Genomic DNA, 14270 nt, shown 5'->3' on the forward strand with positions numbered 1-14270 from the left:
GGGTGGTGCTAAAAGTGTTCATTTTTTCCCCAGAACAGATGAACGTACATATGGTATGTTTTATGTGACACTGGTTTTGTACATGTCACCACAGTTCTAACTTGAATTGTACATTGAGTGGCGCTGTAACTCTAATGCTCTGCAACATTTTAAAAACAACATACCATCTGCACTACACCTAAACTTACCTGATAGTATGAACAAAAGCGAATGTGGCGTAAAATCGCAATCATTTCGTATGAGCTTGCTTTTCGATCTCTCATTTTTCAGCTCTTTCATAGCGAGTCATGTTTTTCATGGGATTCATACCCAAGGCTTTCGCATCCTAGGTCCGATTTCGTGTCGGTTGAGCAACCAAACAAGCTTGTTATCTCTGGAAAGTGAAACATATGGAGCTGTAATCATAACTGTGTACGAAAACGATGACAAATGCTCGCTGTTTTACCGCCTCTAGTGTTCATTTCTGTTGGAAACTGTCGATATGTACTTATTGGTACGAAAAAGTTCGTACAGGTACATTTTGTCATGAGACCAGGTGGAACTAATTTATCATTTTAGAGCCAGGCATCAAATAAAAGAACACAGCTCTTACATTTATTACAATTTATTAAAGTTATGAGTCTGCTAACTATTGTTCAACAATGACTGTTATTGGGAGGCTACTTCTACATTCACATATCGAAAAACCATGGTTTAGTCTAAATTAGGAACTTGACACAAGCTGCATAGAACAGACACAGTAACCTAGACAGTAACCAATTCTGTCAAAAACAGGAAAGACATTCTCTCACGTCAGCCTTCTCTCTCTTTTGAGAAAACATCCCCCTGAGACCACTCGTGATGCACTGTTAGTTATCTGTATCGTTTCACTATTCTCTAACTGTACATCTCAAATTAGACATGAGAACACCTGCTGTCATAACACTTTCCATCATCTATTTGTGGATAAAAAGAAAAACTGTAACACTTTGTGGAATGCAAACCACTCATACATATTTGTCAGTCAGAAAACCAAGTAAGATTTTTTAACAGTACAAATAAGCTGAATTTGGTTAAATGCACAATAACCATGTACATAATTAGAACCAATAAAATATATACATTTTATATACCTACATGACCAGTCAAAAGTACGATTTATGTTTTTTAAAGAAGTGTCTTCTGCTCACTAAGACTGCATTTATTTGATCCAAAGTACAGCAGAAAGTAACATTTTGTAACATTTTTTATGATTTAAAATAACCATTTAAAATTTAATTTATTCCTGTGATTTCAAAGATCCATTTTTAGCATCATTAATCAGCATATTAGAATGATTTCTGAAGGATCATGTGACACACTGAAGACTGCAGTAATGATGCTGAAATCTCAGCTTTGATCACAGGAATAAATTACATGTTAAAATATACTTTAATAGAAAACAGTTATTTTAAATAGTAAAAATATTTCATAGTTTTACCGTTTTTGCTGTACTTTGGATCAAATAAATGCAGGCTTGGTGAACAGAAGAGACTTCTTTATATATATATATATATATATATATAAAATAAAAACACTTTTGACTGGTAGCGTATAAACACATTTTTTTTTTTTTTTTGAAAATTTTATTTTTGCTTTTTTTCCAAACATCATAACAACAAACAAAAGACAAATGAAATATATAAAAAAACAAAAAAACAAAACAAACAAAAACACAAGGAGAGAGATACAATATAAATATCACAAGTGCAACATATTTAGCAGATACAATATGTTGGTTTAACAATCAGCACTTATCAAATCCTGTGGTACTTTTTTTATATAATTCAAAAAGGGGTCCCAAATTTTATAAAATAATTCACCCCTACCCCTCATACAATATGTAATCTTTTCTAACGGTACACAACTGCACACCTCCGACAACCACAATCCAACAGGCACCTCAATGTCTGCTTTCCATTTCAAAGCAATACATTTTTTAGCTATTATTAACAACATTTCAGTCAGCTTAATCGCTTGAATATGTCGGAGGTTAGAGTTGGTAAAATTGCCTAGTAAACACACCTCTGGGTCCACTGGAAAAGTACTTTCATGAATTTGTGATATAATGTTACATACTTGCACCCAAAACACCATTACTTTCGGACACAACCAGGTAGAGTGTAAAAATGTTCCTTCTTCTGTACCACATCTGAAGCAAAGGGGTGAGATACTGTTATTAAATGTATGCAATCTGGATGGAGTATAATAAAGTTGGTGTAAAAAATTAAATTGAATTAGTCTATATCTGGAATTCAAGGTTGAAGTGACCCCATCTTTACATAATTGGCCCCATAGGTCCCCATCTATTTGTATCCCCAAATCCTGCTCCCATCTACTCCTGGATTTACCTGCATCATCTAAAGGTTGACTTGAGATCAGAGCTTTATAGATTCTCGAGATTGTTTTATACAGTGGTTTATCCGAATAACATACTTGTTCAATTTCTGTCAAATCAGGTATTTTGGGAAAACTTTTCAATTTAGCTCTTAAACAGTCTCGTAATTGCAGATAACTAAAAAAATCTTTATTACTCAAATTATATTTTTCCTTTAACTGTTCAAATGACATCAAAATGGCATCATCAAAGCAATGCTCCAAATGTGTAATTCCCTTTTCGAACCAAGTCCTAAAATTTTTGTTTTGATGACACATTGGAAGCATTCTGTTTCCCCATAAAGGTGTTTTAGGAGAAAGGAAATTTGCCTGTCCCAGCAGTGACCGCAGCTTATTCCAAGTTTGAACTGAATGAGTAATCATGGGGTTACTGGTTTATTCTACCAATCAATGTGAGGGGTAGATCCATCCAATTAGTTAAATCTCTACCCACTTTTTCTAAGAGACTGGCCAAATTAAGTTTATAGAGATTCTTGAGATTACCATCTATTTGTATACCCAAATATTTGATGCCAGTGGGTGAGCACTTGAAAGAAAAACCATCCAGTGTAGTACAGTCAAACCCTGACAATGGCAGAATTTCACTTTTGTCAATATTAACTTTATACCCCGAGAATGTGCTATATAATTGTAACATATTCTGTAAATTTAACAGAGACTCTTTTGGATTAGTAAGGAATAAAAGAATATCATCAGCAAACAAAGATATTTTATGAGTCTCGGGGCCAATTTCAAAGCCTTTTATATTAGAATTGGATCTTATAGCCTCAGCCAGAGGTTCGATAGCAAGGGCGAAGAGAGCTGGGCTTAGGGGGCATCCTTGTCTACATCCTCTGTACAAAGGGAATGAAGCAGAAATAATTCCGTTTGTAACTATTTTTGCTTTAGGGGATTTATAAAGTGATTGAATTAGGTCAATATATGCTGGTCCAAATCCAAATTTTTTCAATACCTCAAATAGGTATGGCCATTCGACCCGATCGAACGCCTTTTCGGCATCGAGAGAAACAGCCACTCCGGGTATATGTTTTTCTTTAGCTATATGGATCACATTAAAAAGTCTCCTCAGATTGTTTGAAGATAGTCTCTCAATTACAAAACCCGTCTGATCTGGGTTAATTAGCAATGGGATACAAGTTTCTAACCTCTTGGATATCATTTTGGTAACTAACTTATAATCCACATTAAGGAGTGAAATTGGCCTGTAGGAGGCACATTTTAATGGATCCTTACCTTTCTTATAAATAACTGAAATTAATGCATTGGAGAAAGACTCTGGAAAACATTTATCTGCCCTAGATTGTTCAAGCACTTCCATCAAATACGGCGCAAGCAAATCTTTAAATTCTTTATAAAATTCAGATGGAAAGCCATCTTCACCTGGAGATTTATTATTAGGCAATAGATGAATGGCTTCGATCAACTCTGGGGCAGAGAAAGGCTGATCCAAACTAATCCTATCTTCCTCTGAAAGACATGGCAGATGAACTGAGGACAAGAAAGCATCCATTTGTGAATGATCTGTACCTGTCTGAGAAGTATATAACTCAGTATAGTACTGCTTGAATGCACCATTAATATCTGAAGGATTGTATGTTTCTTCATTACCTGTATTTATAGCATTTATTGTCCGTTTTTGTTCATCTCGCTTTAATTGCCAGGACAAAACTTTATGCGCTTTCTCGCCAAGTTCATAATAACGCTGTTTAGAACTAATAATAGCCTTCTCTGCCTGTTAAGTATTAATTTTATTATACTCTAATTTTTTATTAAGTAATTCCTTGTAAACATCCTTAGACTTAGCCCTGTGATATATTTTTTCCAGTGTTAAAATTTCAGATTCTAGTTTATTCAATTCAGAATTTTTTATTTTTCTTAACCTATTAGTATATGAAATACATTGGCCCCTGAGATAAGCCTTTAAAGTGTCCCATAATATAAAACTGTTAGTGGAAGAAGGTTTATTAGTAGTAGTAAAAATATCAATTTGTTCTCTTATAAATTTGCAGAATTCAGATTGTTTAAGAAGGATGGGATTTAGTCTCCACCTGTAAGTCCCTCTTGTTTTCTCCGAGATGGACAATGACATTACCAATGGAGAATGGTCACTCAATAAGCGAGGGAGATATTCAATATCCAACACACGATATAGAGATTGGGTGGATAACAAGAAATAATCTATACGAGTATGTGTGTTATGAGGATGTGAATAAAAGGAGTACTCTCTATCATCTGGATGTTTCTGCCTCCAAACATCAGTAAGGTTTAAATCTTTCATAAAAGCAATGGTAGATTTAGCAGCTTTAGAAAGAGGCACTGGTTTAGTTGAAGATCTATCAAGTACGTTGTCTAGACAAAAATTAAAATCTCCACCAACCAACAGTGAGCCTGATGATTGAGCAATTTGGAGCAAGACATTTTGCATAAACAAATGATCATCAATATTTGGAGCATATATATTCAGCATGGTCCACTGTTGAGAATACATGTGTCCTTGTATCATTACATATCGTCCTAAAGGATCCAGTAACGATTTTGTAACAGTGAAAGGAATATTTTTATTTATCAAAATAGCGGTTCCCCTTGACTTTGAGTTAAATGAGGATGCAAACACCTGACCCACCCATTCCCTTTTTAATTTTTGATGCTCAGAGTCTGTTAAATGCGTTTCCTGCAGGAAAACGATTTCTGCCCCCAGTTTTTTAAGGTACATATAGACTCTTTTTCTTTTAATGGGGCTATGCAGACCTTTTATGTTATATGTCACAAATTTCAAAGGTTTTATCATGTATAATATATGATTTCCAATTTATCAAATAGAATACCCTCATAGCAAATTAACACCAACCACATCAATCCAGTATTAGCACAGATTTGAGATGTTAAGATGTATCTCTCAGAGAAACAGATCGAAAAAAGAAAAAACACATATAAACACAAATATCCTAACATAGCTGCTGAACCAGAACTTTACCGCAGCAAAGGAAAAATATTCCGTTGAGAAACGATTAGCTCGCACTACTTTTCTTAAGCAAAAAATAAATAAAAGTCTAACCACGAGCTCTCCTTAATATACACACTGATAAAGGCAACAGTTATTTATAAAGAATAATCCCCCAAACCTATTGGTATCAATTTTAAATATCATCAAGTCCAGTCATTTGCAAAAGAAAGAACGTTTATGACAAACTTCAGTCAATAATCAGGTAAAGTGTCTCATATTGAAGCACAAAAATCCCATTTCCTCAAAGGATATGAGGGAAGCAAACCAAGGCACCCAAATAAATGGGGAAAAAATAAATTACGTGCAACCAAAGACGACGTGGTAAACTTTCCGATCAATCAGGAAGGTCACTCACCCGGTCCATTCAACCAAAATTTCGCTGAATCAAGACAATCTGGGAAGTATATGAAACCGCAACTGTCTCCGGTGCCTCAGACGCGCCTAGCTACATCTCTCTCATATTCAGACAGGTACTTCAAAGCGTCGTCCGGCGTGTGACAGAACCGTGGTTCACCATCCCGCGCGAGAATCCGAATGCGGGCGGGATAAACAAGTTGACATTTGACGTTCTTCTCCTTCAATGCCTTGAGCGCAGGAATCATTTCTCTTCTGCGGCTCATCACCTCCGAAGAGAAATCCGGAAAAAAACTGACTCTCTTCCCTTCAATGGAAATTGGGGCTTTATCTCGGGCGAATCGTAGGATGCTCTCCCGGTCCTGGAACCTCAAAAGTCGAATTAGGATGGGTCGTGGGGCCCTCCCCGGGATCCGAGTTGTCGGGACTCTGTGGGCGCGCTCAATGATAAGCGAAGCGCCAAAGTTCTCTTCGCCCAAAACGCTCGGTATCCACGTCTTGAAGAATTCGACCGGGTCCCGGCCTTCAAATCCTTCGTTCAATCCGATCAAGCGGATGTTATTTCGCCTGTTGTAATTTTCTATATATTCCAGTTTGTTTTTAAGAACCTCGTTATCTTTTTTGAGGAGATTGAGGCTCTGCTCGTTTCCCGAGATAGCATCTTCCACGTCGCTGATTCTTTGCTCTGCCGTAACAATCCGGCCTTGCATAGACGAGACAGTCGCAGTAAGAGCATCAATTGATCCCTGGATAGAGTTACTTAAATCCGACATTTGAGAGATCAGCTCCTGCTTAACACTTCCAATAATCTCGCGAAACTCTTTCATCGCTGCGGCGAGCAGCCCCGCAGAACTTTCCTCCTCAGAGACATTCCCCTCAGCGCCATTTTGAGGAATCTTTCTCTCAGTGGTTTCGGTGGCTCTAAGCTCATCTTTCTTCGTTTTTGGTCGAAGCTCCATTGTCTCCCGTTGCTCATCAGTACCAGGTAACAATTTACTAAAGTTTGGGGAATGTTTCAGTGATTATTTTGAATGATATTAAACGATTTCTGGAGAGCTCGCTCGGTTACGTGTTACTACTTCGGACGCATCACGTGACTCTCTCGCGTATAAACACATTTAAACGAATTGAATAGTGCTTGTTCCACAGGTAGCCATATTTTAACCATGTTAACACTTTTTAAAACTGAATAAGTGTAATTTTCACATTGAACGAATTTAGGCCGATTCTAAGACATTTAAATGCACTTTTAAAATATGATTAATTACATAAAATTAAAATTAGCCAAACATACATTGTATGAGTCAAAATTATTGATTTTTCTTATATGGCAAAAATCTTTAGGGTGTTGAGTAAAGATCATGTTCCATGAAGATATTTTGTAAATTTCCTTCCCTAAATATACCAAAACCTAATTTCTGATTAGTAATGCGCATTGCTAAAAACTTCATTTGGACAACTTTAAAGGCGATTTTCTCAGTATTTAGATTTTTTTTGGCACCCTCAGATTATAAAATCGTTGTATCTCGGCCAAATATTGTCCTAATCTAACAAACCATACATCAATGGAAAGCATATTTATCCGGCTTTTAGATGTATAAATCTCAATTTGTGACTGGTTTTGTGGTCCAAGGTCACATTTATGTATGACTGACAAATATAAACAAACATCAAATTAAGTTTATTGGTTTGTTAAAGGTTATCGTTAAAACTTTTTAATCCAAATAAATGGAAATTTTACTTTTAGTTCAAATACAAAAACTCAGTCCGGTTCTGATAAAGAGCTAATCATATTTTCTATTCCATAACCCAATCTCTAAATACAGTATAATCCTCACAGGAAAAAAAAATGTGACATTTATAAAAAAAGAAAGAAAAAGAAACAACCTTTACACACCTCGCTGTAGTTCCTATTTCCTTGAACCCATGTATCCTCCAACAGTTTGTCTGTCCCTGCAAGACAAAAGAAGACAGCAATTAGGCATAATAACAGTCTTTTGAGAAGAAACTTGAATCATCCCATCTGCACTTCATGAGTCTCTTCCTTAGAACAAGCACACACACACTGGACATGTGGTTTTGGTTGTGTTATTATAATGTGCACTTTTGCCAGAAAGGTTTGGGCTGAAAGAGAAAGTGAAGTGGATTCCCCAACCTCAGTACACTCCAGCGCTGGCTGAGACATAATCTTACTGGTGTGGCGAGACTGCTGGGAAAAAAAAATAAACCCTCAGTGGCCATCTTCTCAAACAAGAACATCTGGACTGTTCGTCCAACAACAGATCAGTGGATAAGGGCATCCAAAACCCCTTACCAGTACTTTTAAAGTAAGACACATTTGTCCAGTAATTGGTAGACTAACAGTCAGCAATGAAGTTTGGTCTCTAAATTTGTCTCATTTACAGCAGCACCGCTACAGCAATCAGATCAGCGCTTGTGGACAATTTCATCATCTTCAACAAAACATTTCACTGTGGGACTTTAAATGGCCTCTAGTAAGCAATGCTCCCATTATTATACAGGATTCACAAGGTCATTTGTAAGGTCATCTATCAGGTGAATGCTTTCTAAAAGGCTCAAACTGTCGGACGGTGAAATAGATGTTGCGCATCTATGATATCTAGGATACCAGACTTTTCGCTCAAATAACCACCGACTAGTCCATAATGAAAATCTGAAATGTATAGATATGCTCACATGTGACTGACTGACTAACCAACTATCTGGTATGACATGGTAAAACAGTGACAACACACTTCCTGTGCTTTGCCTTCCTTCCCTCTTTTACTCGTATTCACACACACGAAAGAGAAAATGTCTTGTCCTATAGCTGGGACTTGGTTTTGTGTTGCTGGATAACACTAGACATTCAAATGCAGACAAACATGAAGCATTACGCATTGAATTAACATCTTGATCCACAAATACTACTTGTGATTTAGAGTATTTTAAATCGCCAGATGATTTATTAACTGTTAGGCTAGTCACCATGTGTTGTAGACCGTTTTAACCTGTGCATAAAGAGAATCATTTTCATTGACTGTATTGACAAACTTGACAAATCTATCATTTGTCAGAGATGAAGCAGCTCTTTATTGCTCGTGCAGATTGTGAACGACTCTCAACTAAAGGAAAGACAATTGGTGTTTGTATATTCATAATAGTATTCAAATATGGAGACACAAAAGGCTTAAAATGCCCTGTGAGTCATAGCAAAAATAGTGCACACTTATGGTGTATGACCTACAGACAGTGCAAAAAGACTTGGTGTTTTTCCATTGACTTGAGACTTTTTGGCGGGAGAATATCTATCATTTCTATTAATTTTATACCAATTTACTGATGTGCATTTGCTGCTTCCAGTGCTTTCAGGAAGACATTTCTACAAAAACAAAAACCTTATAAAACACACGATTACAACACTATATGATTTGTATGTGATTTTCAAGAGTTTCTGCCTATTTTCATAACAATACAGGGTGTTTACATGAGATGTGCTAAGCTTGTGCAACAGTCAGCTTGATATAAAAGGCTTCAAATACAATATTTCAGCAACATTATATGGCAAAATATTACAAACAACCTATGGTGGTTTAAAGTGAGCTTTGCTAAAGTGTAGTACAATTGACAAAACAAACGTTATCGGTTGTGTAGTGTGGACGGAGATCTTTTCTGACATGCAGTGGAAACACCAGTATGGACAAAGATAGTTTTAATTGTAAAATGCTGTCTTATAATGAATAATGAAGACAGTAGTGTAAATGTACACTCTTTAAAATAAAGGTGCTTCACAATGCCATAGAAGAACCTTTTTTCTAAATGGTTCCATAAAGAACCTTTAACGTCTGAAGAACCTGTTTCACAAAAGGTTCTTTGTGGCAAAAGAAAGTTCCTCAGATTATAAAAAGGTAATAAAGAGATGGTTCTTTAAAGAACCTTTGACTGGTTATTTGTGGAAGCAAAAATGGTACTTCGATGGCATCACTGTGAAGAACCTTTGAAAGCACCTTTATTTTTAAGAGTGTAGCCATACATCTATTGGGGGTCGGATGCTTACACACTACAGACATCCCTGGGCGTGATGTACTGATGTAAACAAGTGGTTTTCCTTGATGCCTCACCACAGCCAATCACCAGCACTTGATTTAGGCACATCAGGCATTCTGCATGCTTATTGGCTTCCTGAAGACTTAATTACCCATAGGTATCGAAATTTGGTACCAAATGACAAGACAAGACGCTTTGCCTAAATAGCATCGATACCCAGCCCTAATTTTTAACTTCCTAAGAATATTTTTAGCTGGATTTGAGTACTGTTTAAAGAGTATCGTACAATTTAGTAGCATTAAGTGTATAGAAAACCCTATGTGTGTGTGTGTGTGTGTGTGTGTGTGTGTGTGGAGAGAGCACAGCAAAAGGAAGACTGAGTGCGGCAGGATTTTCACATCACTGAACAGCAAAAGTGTTGCATGGCAAAAGCACTAAGAGATAAAAGCAATAAAAGCAAAGGTGCAAAGACATTAACAGTTCAATGCTGAAGTGCAGGGCGACAAAGACAAAGGAACTAACACTAAAATAAAAATGGGTGGAGACCAAAAAAATGCAAATATTTAATTCTAGGCCTCTATCCTCATCTAAACATGATATGTTGCAGCTTTAACACGTTAAATTGCATTTAACACTTCTGTCACTTTTTTTTTCCAATGAATAACATGATTATTAGAAGCTACTCACTCAGGATATGGTTTGGGTTGATGCAATCTCAGATGAAAAGAGAGATAGAGAGACCCAATGAGGATTAAAGTACACCAAAAAAAAGCAACAACGACAAAAAAAAAAAAAAAAAAAAAAAAAAAAAGGAAAAAGCAAGCGTAACAGACATGGTCGGCTTACCACATTTCCTTCCGCTTGAACCTGAGCTGAGCTGAAACCGACAGACACAAACACACTGTAACAGCAGAAATCTGCATAAAACCCCAAGTGCAGGTCGATACGACTGGGCCAAGACACGGTAAAAGAAGCGAACAGACAGAAATGGAGAAAACGTACAAATAGAGGGAAAGACATAACAAGGGGCCGAAGCAGTGAACGAGCGGAGAGAAGCGTGGGAGTTACACGACACATCCGTTACATTATTCATTAGACTCGCAAGACCCATCAAACCGGGTGACTTCCCAGAGCTCTTTCAGGTCATTATGCAAGACTCACACACACTAAAACACACAGACAACAACAAACACACACACACACACACCCCTCATTCCCCAGAAACATCTGCAGTGGCTTTAGACAAATTAATATCATGTGTAGAAGTAGTACAACACTCTTTCTGGACCTACACTGCAGTTTAGCAAGAAAAAAAAAACACACTTCATGCATTCATTTCACTACTTTTAGATAGGTGTCAGAGTCAGACTAAACACAACATCACTGAAATACAGGCTTTCACTTGCACTTTAACGCAAATAAATATAAGGGCATGTCACGATGTTCACACAATAATTTCATTTTACAAAGCTCTATACAACAAAAACCCCAATACCACAAATATTCAAATATGCTGGTGAAAAACAAACAATAGTCAATAGAGTTTCATTAGCATTAAACGGCATAACAGACAGTGGCGGGTCAGTTAGGCCTAAAGCACAATTAACACAGATGTAATATTTTGTTGTCCTTCCCGTTTACTATGCATTTACCGAGACATAGAAATAGAAAAAAAAAAAAAAAAAACAAGCTTAAACACTCTTCCTAAAATACTTTTTGCTTTTCACATTACCACAAATGTCAATAATACATTGGTTTGGTTACTTTAAATAAATTAAGTACAAATATGCAATATGCATAGGGATATGCCGGTATCAATTTTCATGTTGTGATAAATTGATAATGTTTTTCTCACGGTATAACGGTATTATCATGATATTGACAATTATTTGCAAAAAAAGGTGTCATAATACAGTATAACAGGTTTAAAATAACTGAACATTTAAATACAATAAAGCAATACAAAAAATGTATAAAAGTTAAAAACATTAAGACCAAAAAAGGTATCACTTTACAGTAAGATCTCTTAGTTAATACATTATTATTCACAATGAGCAATAGCTACATTTGCTACATAAGTTATTAACCTTTGTTAAAAAAAACACACAACTCTTAGCTCATGTTAGCTCATTAAATAATAGTTGCAACTTTTGATTTTAACAATTTATTAAATATTGAAATGACCTAAAAATAAAGAATTTTTCATTGGCAGTTTATGTTATATGTATAGCCTATTAAGAATATATATTTAAGTATTTGGCGTGTGATGAACACCATAGCAAATACACAATACTTTTCAGAAATTGAAAGCTGTTGACAGGGTTTCCAGGATAATGGCTGAATTACGTTTAGCACCATCTGCTTTCGGAGAATGAAAGTGCGCTTTCATCCAGAGCGTCTCTCAAGGATGCAGCATACAGCGGCGTTGTGCATTGTGACCAGTTGATGGGAAAAGTCATCTTAAAATGCATTCATAATTAGGAATAATTTGTTATAATTATTCTCAGTATTTTGATATGCCCAGGATAACAATATCGATTCGCCTCTCACATAGTGACATGCTCTAAAAAGGCCTCTTAAGCATGCAGAATAATGAACGTTTTTTGGTTGTTGTTGTTGTAATCGTGGCATCAACTTTAATTATGACAGAAATATATTTCTATTGTATACTAAAATGTACTTCTCAAAGTAATAATAATATTTAAGGAATAACACATAACCTAGGAATTCTTTCTTAAACGATTAGTTCACTGCTGAATTAAAATTCTGGTAATTTACTCTCACTTTCTGAGGAAAAAAAATTCCAGGATTTTTCTCCATATAGAGGACTACAATGGGGATAAACATTCAATGTCGCTTCAAAGGGCTCTACACAAACCCAGTTGAGGAATAAGAGTCTCATCTAGAGAAACGATCGTTCGTTTTCCTTTAAAAATAAAAATGGACTAATCTTGCACTTTCTTTGAGATGCATGTACACGACTTCACACATTCAGAAAGGTCACATGTGGTTAGTTCTTTGCCTTAAATGTGTGAAGTCATTTGTGGTTAAAAAAAAAAAAAAAAAAAAGAGTTTTTTTTTTTTTTTTTTTTTATTCCTTGGCTGGGATTGTGTAGAGCCCTTCTTCAACCCGTTGATCCCCATTGAAGTCCACTATATGAAATGCTTTCCTCAGAAACCCTAATTTCTTTTCTTTTTGAAGAAAGACAGACATCAACATTTTGGATGACAGTTATACAGTTCTGTTGTGCAACATGACAAAAACAATGAAATGCTTTGTCGTAATTCAACTGTCATATCTTAAATTAATCAACAATTTAGTCAGTCTTTTAAAATCCAATGTTTTAATAATTCACTTCATTAGCCACCATTTTCGATGGTACATTTGTATTAAATCATAAAAACAGACTCCAGAAAAAAAATACAATGCAAAACAGAGTTTAGAGAAAAATAAAATGGATTTCACTGGGCCCTAAATTAAAAGGATGATTACATAAATTCTCAAGGTCTAACAAACATGTGGAAATGATTTCCTTGCCCATTAATGGTAAATCAATAGTGTCATCTACAATATTGTATGATATAAATACATATGGCCATATCACCCAACCCTGTTGTGACACTATATATTGCTACAGTGCTAAAAATACATTGCTGATGTTAATATAACTCCATTTCATGAATGTGTTGTGAGGGATTTAAAGCTACAGTAGCATAAACAGTCCGTTTCATTGTGAGGGTCAGAGAGCAAATCGCACTTCTGGCGGTCCCACAGAAATCTGTTAGACCGCTTTATTCTCCCACGCTGACAAACCCACAAGAGTTTCATCAATTTCACCAAAGACAACGTTTGCACTCGAGGCTTGTTCTGTCCTTGTGGAGGGCAATCAATATACAAGACGAGAAGCAAAAGTGAGGACAGACGAGATAAGAAAGGGATTTCTGAGCAGACAACCTTGAAAACTGCCGGTTTCAATTCAGTCCATCTCGGGGTGACCCCGTTTCGAGTTTACAGTGCTCTCCATTATGGATGACCAGGCAGAGCCCTCTCAATGCTGCCCCGCCGCAGTGCAGCGATGAGGGGAAATCAACACAGAGGTCATTTGACTGCATGTACATGGAGAGCAGAGGGAACAGATTGACAAGCAAACACATGCTCGCTGCCACACACTGAACCCATTAACCTGAACCCTTCATCTACATTGCTAATGCACTTTGGTAACCCAATCCACCGCCAGGCATTTCTACAGTCGGATTCTTTACGTCAATCTTCAAAAGCGCAGCCATCGCATTAACCCAAGCCATGCGGTCCAGCTCCATCCTCTCCAACATCGGGGGAGAAAGAAATCTCACCTGCGCCTCTGATCTGGCGTCCATTTAGCACTGCACAAATGCACATGAGCTGTACAAATGTGCTGCCTTCACCCAGCTGGAAAAATGTCTTAAATAA

General features: G+C 36.5%; 1 protein-coding gene across 2 annotated transcripts in view; it reads right to left on the reverse strand.

Annotated features, from left to right (window-relative positions):
• Positions 1 to 14270, reverse strand: part of st6gal2a (ST6 beta-galactosamide alpha-2,6-sialyltranferase 2a) — a 111555-nt gene that overhangs the window by 54197 nt on the left and 43088 nt on the right. For both annotated transcript variants that reach the window (XM_073845405.1, XM_073845406.1), the window contains exon 2: positions 7671 to 7726. The gene's annotated coding sequence lies outside the window, so the exon portion shown is untranslated. The remainder of the gene's footprint in view (positions 1 to 7670; positions 7727 to 14270) is intronic.

The sequence above is a fragment of the Garra rufa genome, chromosome 8 (assembly GCF_049309525.1).
Source record: "Garra rufa chromosome 8, GarRuf1.0, whole genome shotgun sequence".
In the NCBI taxonomy this organism is placed as follows: Eukaryota; Metazoa; Chordata; class Actinopteri; order Cypriniformes; family Cyprinidae; genus Garra; species Garra rufa.